Source organism: Echinops telfairi, unplaced genomic scaffold, assembly GCF_000313985.2.
Source record: "Echinops telfairi isolate 266 unplaced genomic scaffold, ASM31398v2 ScPeMD7_7457;HRSCAF=8495, whole genome shotgun sequence".
In the NCBI taxonomy this organism is placed as follows: Eukaryota; Metazoa; Chordata; class Mammalia; order Afrosoricida; family Tenrecidae; genus Echinops; species Echinops telfairi.
In genome coordinates, this window is record NW_022111357.1 from 696,864 (window position 1) to 707,371 (window position 10,508).

At 42.6% G+C, this 10,508-nt stretch overlaps 1 protein-coding gene across 1 annotated transcript in view; it reads right to left on the reverse strand.

Annotated features, from left to right (window-relative positions):
• Positions 1-8,621, reverse strand: part of CCDC30 (coiled-coil domain containing 30) — a 129,453-nt gene extending 120,832 nt beyond the window's left edge. Inside the window, exons 1-2 of the mRNA XM_045298887.1 lie at positions 8,140-8,621; positions 612-789 (exon numbers count right to left, since the gene is read on the reverse strand). The gene's annotated coding sequence lies outside the window, so the exon portion shown is untranslated. The remainder of the gene's footprint in view (positions 1-611; positions 790-8,139) is intronic.
• Positions 8,622-10,508: the final 1,887 nt, after the last annotated feature.

Genomic DNA, 10,508 nt, shown 5'->3' on the forward strand with positions numbered 1-10,508 from the left:
AGAAGGAATACACCAGAAAGTAAGTAAGTTGATCAGCCCTGGGAGCATAACAAAATGGGTGATAAATTAAAAATTAATATTACCTAACCTTGTTACTAGAAACCCTTGCCCTCATCCAAAAATGAGGGCAAGTATCCCTACTGTAGAACTCTCTTAGCCTGTGATATAAAAACATTAGAATCATTTGTTCACCAAGTAAATATTTGGTTAAGATTTGATTTCCCAGCGCACATATATGTTTGGCTCCTCTGCCAATTATATTTCTTACTGCAAATTAATGTGCTGGTGTCTGTTTTTTAACAAACAACTCTGTGATCTGAGAAGGAGATTCACTTTCAGTACACTGACTAGTCAGGCTTTTAAGCCTACAAAAACAAAACTCAGCCCCTGAGACGGGGTGATCATTAAAGCCACCTAGAGCAGGCCTGTCTGGGTGTTCATCTATTAAAAATCAAGACAGAGAATTAACAGATTTCATGAAAACAGTGCACATGTGAGTACTTTGCAAACTGTACAGTAATATTAAGTGTTGGCTTTTAATGTGTCTATTTGATGAAAGACAATGAATAAAACCACGGATATATTTAAAACTTTAGGTTATTAGCTCTTACTTCTTTCACTTCTTCCATGTGCCTTATTGTAAGCACGTCTAAACGTCTGGTAGTAGTCCTCCACCTTTCTTCACTCTGCAGGAATAAGTTCCAGGTAAAACAGAACTGTTCTTCTATAGCAGCAAGTAATAGCTTCTTTCTTGAGATGATGAAGTCTTTCTTCTAACTGAAGGTTTTCCTTGAGAGAAGAAATAAGCACATGTGTGTGTGCATGCACTAAGGATGCAAGAAATCTGATGTATGCATACACCTAGAAGTAGACTCTTTTCAAAGAATAATTGAGTTTTCCTATTAACTGTAATTGTTATATTATAACTACACATTATAACAGTTATATTGTCCTAGGGCCCTGGTGGTGCAGTGGTTGAGGCCCTCAGTTGCTGACCAAGTCAGGTTTCCAAACTCACCCACTGTTCCAAAGAAGATGTATGGCAGTTTGCATCTCTAACGTAACCCCAGGGGGAAGTTCTACTCTGTCCTGTAGGGTTGCTACGAGGGATTTGGTTTTGGTAGTTCAGTTCTCTCTCTCTCTCCCTCTCTTTCTCTCTGTCTGCTTGTCTGGCATCAAGTCGATGCTGATTCATAGTGACCCTGTTGGACAGGGTAGAACTGCCCCTGGGAGTTTCCTCAAGGGAGTAGAAAGTCCTGTCTTTCACCCTTGCAGAGGCTGGTGGTTTCAAACTGTTGACCTTTCAAATCACAGCCCAACGTGTAACCACTACACCACCTCAGTTATAACAGGCATTTAAAGGAAAGAGCTGACAATACCAAAAAATGAAAGCTTTGAGCAGTTGGATATCTTCTGAAAATAAGAAATGAAGACATGATATCCATAATGTGAATTATATATGGTAAAGTATTGTAAAAACAAAAAACACACACGCTTTTCGGTCTGGTTCTGAAGTTTAAAACTTAATAATTTGAATGAAGGCCCTTTGCAATGATAATATGCTAGCCAAAGAAGCCTTTGTTCCTCCTAATAAACGTTAGTAAAAGAGGACTCCTTTTGGAACTGGAGTCTTCACTTATCATTGAGCAAGGATATTTTACTCACAGAATCTATCGTATTTGTTGAATTCTAAGCCATTGAGTTCTCTCATAAATCTTGACCTAAGTCTGCCATCAATTCATATTTTTTTCAGTTGAAAATAATCATGCTACGTAACAAACTGCACTACAACAGTGAATAAAAGATAAATACTTGTTTACTGATGAAGTGATAATATTATAAAGTGATTATACTGATGAAGTGTTATCAAAATCACTACGAATAGGAATTGATGTCAAAACCAAACAGATACGCAAGAGAATCTTACACAATCTGTAATGGTATGTATAATTACTAGTGTATTGCTGATAGTCCATAGAATTATATTCAATTTTATTTTTTTAACACAAAACCTTATTTTTACTGTTTTCTTCTTTGATTTACTGAGTAACGCAGAGTCTTAACATTATTCACATGAAATCTGGAATTTTAATAATAAGCACATTGAAAGAAAATTGACCTAGGTCTGAGTTCTTACTCCCCTAAGGAGCCTCCCCATAACTCACAGCTAAAAATGTCATCATTCTCCCTTATCATCTGGTCCCTACTCATATCTTCCTTCTTCCCTCAGGATCTCTGAACATAACAAAGTTCGTTCTAGTTTTAGTATTGGGGTACCAGAGAGCCCGAGACAATTGGGGAAAGAAAGATCCCATGAAATCTTCATAGCAAACTGGACAAGTGTTCCAAGGAGAACACAGAGAAAAGCAGGACACAAGCGTTGGTGCTATACACACACACACACACACACACACACACACACACACACACACACACACACGGAAATAACCCAGAAGCAAAACCACCAGGAGGTTCAAAGCAGTTCTGATAAATTGGTGAGATTTTGAGTGAGGATTAGAAAATTAATGTTCGCATTGTTACGAGACCTGAAACGTGGGTTGTGTGCTGGGGGGAACAACAATGTAATTCTAATATAGGGGTGAAGTGGGAGAGCGAGGGTAGAGAAAGTGACACAGGAAAACAGATGGGGCAGATTAACGACATCTTTGGGTCCTTTGCATCTGGGAGATGGAAATAGAGAAGAAGCTCGGATGTAGGCAGAGGGGCTTGTTGGTGACGAGGACAGAGTAGGTTTCGGATAAATATCCAAGTGCATGATTCATCCAGTCTCTTTGATTTAACCACCCTCCTCCTAAAGCCAGTGATTATCAATTCCACTCCAGGTATCTACTGCTATGGCTACACCAGAGCCCTTGTTCTCACCTGAACTCCTGTGGGAACTCTGCAATCTTGACTCCAATTCTTACTCTTGATACTGCTGTGTACATTTCCTGCTCCCTGAAATTTGGCCAAGGAGAAGCATCCTTGAGCTCTCCTTAATCCTTACTTACTCTACACTAAGAATAAGTACTTCAGTCGCTGGACCACTAGATCCCCTTTCAAACTATCAGCTACTCTTCTGACTTCACTCATTTCCTTCTCAGAACAGATACGACATGCATCATTTCAAACCATCGCTTACCAATGTCCTCAAATATCTTGTCCCTGTTCCACTTTCCTCATAAACTCCAGCCCTGAATAACGTCAAACACGTGACTATTCTCTGCCGGCTCTAGGTTGCTGCGTCCTGGTGGAGAAACATCAAACAAACACGCAGGCAGGAGCCACTACAAATTCATGGTCTTCAGCCTGAGTCGTGCTTTCTCTGCTGATACTTTATACATTCGTTGCCAACTTCTGCTGGCCTTCCCTTAGCACTGAGTCTAAACTTTCAGCTCTAAGAATTTAAATCTCACTTTTCTCATTCTTGGCAGATGAATTTGTCTCCAACAGCACTAGGTAAAATGAAGGTCATCATAAAATTGTCACCAACACATTAACCTTCATCTTCAGACATCTCTTCTTAGTGAGAGAGATGGCACCCTCCTGATCAAGGTTAATTCATTTATCTGTGTTCCACATATTGCTTCCTTGGGGAACTTGTTCTCTTTCCTTTCTCTTTGCTCATTCCTTCCCTCTCTACTGATGTCTTGCCCTTAGCTCGAGATATCTCTCGTCTTACCAGCAAAGACGCAGAAACAACCCTTCTTTGACCCCACTACATCCCTCTCAAACTATTGTCCTCTTTTCAGTTTGCATCAAATCACTGCATTTTAGCCTCTGCTCTTAGCATTACAGAGACATTGTCTACCCTCAAAATGCCAATTTCCAACTGGGCATATTTTCTATTCTTTTTACATATGCTCTCGCTGAGGTATATTTATTCTTTTCTTGAAATGTCTTCTCTTGTCTGTTCTCTGGTATCACAGGCTGCTTTCTTACTTCTAGATACAGCCATGTCACTTAACTTTGATCCAAAGAATGCGCATGCCAGTTCTAGGAAGTGTTCTTGAAAGAACAGGATGCTCCCTTCCCCCTTCCTCCCTGAGAACTAACTTTGGACAAGATTGCTGAAGCATGAACAACTGTCATGGGCACCATGAGGTGGAAGCCGGCTACCTTGGAGGATAACATAAGAGGAATATGGGTCTCTGACAATTTTAAGATGATGCCACAGCAGTTCTGGATTGCTTTCTACAGAGGTTTGTTTTTTTCTCCCCCAAAGCCATTTTATTGGGAGTTAATACAGATATCATATCATTTCATAATTCAATCACACCAAACACTATCATACAATTGCTACCATGATCAGTTGCAAGACATTCTTTTCCTTCTTGAACTCCTTGACATCAGCTCCCTTTGGCCTCCCACCACCACCACCACCACTACTGTATCCCCAAGAAATCCTTATTCTACTTGATGTCCCTGTAGGTTCATTGTAGCTATCTGTCGCAGACAACCAATTACAACTCTACAGGACAGTTACTGAAAAGGCATATTTTAGAAACTAAACAGGCAATGTAGCAATTAGATACAGGGTAGCCATTAAAAGTCTCTCTTGAGCCACGGGGTTTCTATCTCTGAGTTTCCCTCAAATTCTTCTCCATTTATTTGAGAAATAAATCCTCTGAGAGGATGGACTTTCTTTGTTTGCTTCATTAGCAGGCTGAAAATAGCCATTTGTATCCTAAACTCAAGAGTAAGCCATTTCACTCTCTTTACTTCTAAGTTCAAATTGTTGAGAGGCAATTCGTTGTTACTGACTTAGTGAATTGTACCCCCTCTCTGAAGTTAGTTGTTTATTTATCATTCAGTTAGTTTAGACTGGAGTGGGTTGGAGGCAGGGTATCTGCCTACTCTTAAGCAAGGATCAATAGACAGAAGTGAGATCTGAAGATGTTGGTGTAAGATAGAAGGGAGATAATCCATTATCATTTAATTCTATTTTTCCATGGACTTTTTGAAGCCCTTTCATATATAATCACCTGCTGAGAAACTAATTCAGCTTAAAATATCCATTTATCGTCCTTAAAAATAATTTTCCATGAACTTTCTGAAGTGTTATATGTATGGATGAGGATCCCTGGTGGCACAGTGATTATTTGTTAGGCAGCAAACCACAAGGTTAGCAGTTCAAAACCACCAGCAGCTCCAAAGAAAACAGACCAGGTTTTCTACTCCCATAAAAAGCTAGTCTTGGAAATCTATAGGGGCAGTTCAAACCTGTCCTTACAGGGTCACTGTGAGTCAGAATTGACTCAGTGACAGTACATTTAGCTTTTCTCTTACACTTGCTCTTTAGCTTCCCAAGCCAGAAGCCTGGGAGTCATCCTTGGCCTCTCCTTATTCACCCTACTCCCAAACTACTAATACGAATTTGTCGATATTATCTCTTTATCATTTTCTCATTTAATTTGTCCACATGTAGGGTCACTGCCTAAGTTTAGGTGCTCCTCACTTCTTGGCCAGTTAGTGTAATCGCATGTTTAACTGATTTCCCTGCTGCCAGGCTGGCCCTCATCCAATCAGTGCTCCACAAAGCTGCCAGACTCATCCTTATGAAATCAAATCACTTACTGTTTAACATGCCCATTGCTTTCAGGGTTCTCTTTGACATCAGACCTTCATGCAAGCATGCTTTTGAGTCCCATCATGCTGCACATATTCTGTAACTTTGAATATTTAGCTCCCTCCACCTGGAGCGATGTGATGACATTCCAGAACCATCATTTTTACGGCAGATTTGAGTAACTTGAAAATTCTAAAAAGGTGTATCTTGAGGCAATAGAAACCCATGCTTTGAATTACAAACACCCCAGCATTTAAACTGCCCACACAACAAAGTACATGAGACTATTATTCTCGCTTTCCTAATGCTCATTAAGTAATCGAGTCTTTAAAAAAAAAATCCACTACTTGGGAATAAATGCACCCTGTACCCTGTGAGCCTCCAACATTTTCTAGCTATAAAGAATGATGTGGCAAAGCTGTCAGTGCAAACCGAGGCAGAGATAAAGAAACTCGAACAGAAAGGGGGCAAAGAAAACAGGTGCAGAGTCATTTCTATTTATTCCTTTATCAACTGGGCTTGATTCAGCCAATGAGGTCAACCAGTACCTTCGACCACGCCTCCCCAGCCTGAGGTTTAAATACCTTGGCGGAACAATGACCTCTTTTTTCACCCTTCGACTCCTCTGCCTTCTGCCCTTGACCCTGCTCCTGCACCTACCATTTCCCCGAAAATAAGACAGTGTCTTATATTAATTTTTGCTCCCAAAGATGTGCTAGGTCTTATTTTCAGGGGATGTCTTATTTTTCCATTAAGAAGAATACGGTACACATTTATTGTTTATTGTTTTATTAAAAGAGACCTCGCACTTCCTGTCTGCTCTGGCTGCGCTGCGGCCAACAGTGAGCATGATGGTGCTCACCTCTACAGTTCAGAGTCCAGAGTTACGGTAGCTTCGGGGGGGCTTATTTTGGGGGAATGCCAAATATATTCAGCGAGAGGCAAAACTGTAAGTAGGTCTTATTTTCGGGGGATGTCTTACTTTCGGGGAAACATGGCACCAAGGTTTTTACAGTCCTTTATAAAAACCCACTTGGATCACAAACCAGGCTTCGGTGTGAATTCTTTCTTGTGCAAAGCCAAGAACTGAGGTATTTCTACCGGAGAAATCTAACAGAACCACACCTCACATCTCATGACTCTGAGCAGAGGCTGAGCCTTGGACCCCAGAGTTAAGGTATTTAGGGGACAAACGCAGCTAGACTACAATTATCTTCTGAGGTGGCCTTTCACCCTAGCACTCCTCTTTCTCCTACACAAATATAACTTTAAAACTCACAGCGATCTTGAAATACATGTTTTACACCAACTGTTTACCTGTTCAATTCCCCAATCAGGTGAGAAAAATTATTTGTAAACATGCAAACAAAAAGAAGAAATGTGGGGACTATTTAAAATATATAATTTAGTGAAAAAGGAAGACAAAAATATAAGTAAATTTTAACTCTGAAATGCACATGTGTGTATGGAATGACACAGAGCAAATAAAAAAGGAACAGCTTCTCCCCTTCAGCATGATTGACATCTTGGCCAGGATAGTTCTTTGTTGTGGGGAACTGTCCTATGTATTTCAGGATATCTAGTGGCATCCTGACCTCTACCAACTAGACAGATGGCACTACCACCTTGCAAAGTGTCTCCATACATCACCACAGGGAACTACCACCTTCGGCTCCCATTTTAGACCCACTGTATTAGGGTAATAGGAAACATTTTTTGATGCCAACATTGTTACAGTGATGTTTGCTAAGTAAAAACAACTAGGAGGGGAAAGGGCAACTTCTTAAAAGAAAGCGTCTGACGGCCTCTTCCTTTTTTTCAAGAGTTCATATTTATTGTTCCCATTTAATGGCTTCAATTGGTCTCCCCAAATCAAGATATCCAAATTGTGCTAGCTTCAAAATTACCGGTTAAAAATGTACACTTGGTTTATCCTCAAAATACACTGAAGATTTGGTAGGGAACACATACTTTTCCAACCTAGTGTCTAAAATTGCACTGTTTGTAAATTAATCTTACTCTGTACCTACAGCTCTCAGATGCAATCTTCCTAGCACTGTTGAGCTTGCTCCCTCCTCCAAAATGTTTCTTTTCAGGAACTCCTACCTGTTGCCTTTGTTTCTTGGCTCATGTCACCAAGAACGTTTCAGATTCAAAAGTGACATGCGGAGGAATTGTTTCAAGCATCTCCAGAAAATTCTATCACATCGCAGGTTAATCTGGCTTACAACTGAAATTCTCTGTAACATCATCATTTTAAATGATCTTTTTCAAATGCATGAACACAGCACTAAAATTTATGCCCAGCATTTTTAATCACCCATTTTAAAGAAAGCATCCTTCGGTTGTTTAAATACCTCCGAAATGGGCTGGGAAAAGGCCATCCCCAGGGCTGGAGAATGTAACAAGAAAGCAGATGACAGGGGAAGGAACAAGAGGGCGTTCAGTCATGTGCAGCGTGCACAAGGAAGGTGCAAAGGGCAGAGGCATGAGGCGGCCGAGGAAACTGGCGCTCGGGATGATGAGAGAAACGAATGAGGCTGTGGTGTGAAAGGCAGAAGGGAACTGACTTGATGGCGTCTGGCGCTGCAGATACCAAAGGCCTCCACAACGTCATCAGGCAGCCGAGGTTCTGCATGACGGACGTCGACCACAGAAGGCCCGCAGCAGGAGGAACGCGTGCCTCGGTGGACTCTGCTGCAGTGGCCTGCACTTCCAGCGGCAGCCGTCTGTCCGGGGGGAGTCTCAGGGCAAATTAACGCCCTCGCTAGTATGGGCACTGTGCGGCCGCTCTAAACAGGAGCGGCGACCTAAATTCACCACGGCAGTTGGGTACGGGGACGTGGGCGAGAATCACTCCGGCCCGGGGTCCAGCCAGGACGGGTTCTCCCGGAGCTGCAGGCCACACGGGGGAGAGAGGTGGACGATCTGGAATGCTGACGCCGAGGGGGACAGGTGCTATCTTCCTCGAGGCTGAAGCGGGCGCCTCAGAAACCGGGCCGGGAATCTTCTTTCGAAGTCTCCTGCGCCGCGAGGGTCCCCGGCCGCTCCCCTCTAGCGCGGCGGCGCGGCGAGCAGCAGGTGCCGGACCAGCCCAGGCGTCGGACCAGCCCAGGCGTCCTAGCAACCGCTCCCGGCGCCGGAGAGCGCGGCTCGCCTTTCCGTCCGGGGCCGTCGAGACGTCGCACGCCATTGGCTGTAGAGTTTGGTCTTCCAAGGGAGTACCTTGTTACAGTGCTTACCATTGGCCTTTGCGGCATGGGGCGGAGCTCTTCCGGCAGAAAGTATAGTACGGACTATTCCATTGGCTTTAGAGACCAGGGGGGGGGAATCCCCCCGGAAGTAGTAACCATGGCAACGATAGGGCGCGCAGAAAGACACTCGAAACACAAAACAATTTACTGTCAATTCCCAGTCAATTCTAACTTATAACGAGCCTACAAGGAGAGACTTGAACTGCCCTGTGAGTTTCGGAGAGACTAATTCTTTACGGGAGTAGAAAGCCTCATCTTTCTCCCAAGGAGTGGCTGCTAGGTTCAAATCATCTTGTGGTTTCGTTTGCAGCGCTATTTGTAACTCTGCGGATAAGGAATTTTTGGTTTGTTCTTTTTGTCACGGGGCATCATAGTTCTCAGTTTCTTACCTACAGCCCCTTCCTACTACCCTTGCATTTATTTTTCTAGACAATTTCTTTCTAGAAAAAGTAACACATTTTGTGAGGCTGCTAGATCAGCAATTTTGAATTTTAGACCTAGATATGTCACTATCTACTTGGGACACCTTTTGCACAAGATTTGTTTGTAAATAAATAAAAAAAATAAAAAGTAAGTAAATTCTCCTTAGTAGAATTGTCCCTAAGGCTGATTGATGGTCTTTAGAGGTTCCAAGCATTGCAAATTCGGTTGTGATGAACCATGTCCCCTGCCTCTTGCCCATCCAATGCAAAACAAAACATCAAAACAACGAAAAGACACAAAATCCAAACAAATTGGTAACATTTTCACCTACTTCTTATTACAAGATTCTAGGTTTATGAAGGCTCAATTTTGCTTCTGTATTGGAGGTCCTGTAACTCACTAAACACACTACCCTAGAGTCGGTGCTGACCCGTAGTGACCCTTTAGGGCAAGTGCTTCTATGGGTTTCCAAGACTGTAACTCTTTATGGGTGTAGAAAACCACATCTTTCTCCACAGAGAAGTTGGTGGTTTTGCACTGCAGACCTTGTGGACCACAGCCCAGTGCATAACCACTACACCACCAGGGCTTCTTGGAGGTCCTGTCTTAGAGCTTAAATTCTGAGTACTAGGTTTGTCGTGGGCGACAGACAACATCAGATAAGATGGATTATGCTATCAGGATTGGAGGAAGGCTTATTAACAACCTATGATATGAAGATAACACCACCTTGCATGCTGAAAGTGAGTAAGACTTGAAGTACTTGATGAAGATCAAGGATTGCAGTCTTTAGTATGGATTACAACTCAATATGAAGAAGACCAAAATACAACTGGACCAATAGGTAGCATCACAATAAATGGAGAAAAGAATGAAGTCAAGGATTTTGGATCCACATGAGGAACACAGTCAAAAGATGCATTGCATTGGGTAAACCTGCTGCAAAAGACTTCTTTAGAGTATTGAAAAGCAGGGATGTTTCTTTGAGGACTTTGGTATGCCTGACCCAAGCCATGGTGTTTTCATTGGCCTCATATGCATGTGAACAAGGAACACTGAAGAAGTGTGGGAGTCTGCACATGTGGGAGTCTGCACATGTGGAAGTCTGCACGTCCCTCAGCCATGGCCTGCGCCGTCCACTGTCTTTTAAGCTTCCCATTCCCGGATATTCCCTGGCCTATTGTCCTGCCTGAGTTTGGCCTTTGTGATGATTGGTGCTTGGTGGCAGGCAGCCACCATGCTCATTGGACACCTCCGCCAGG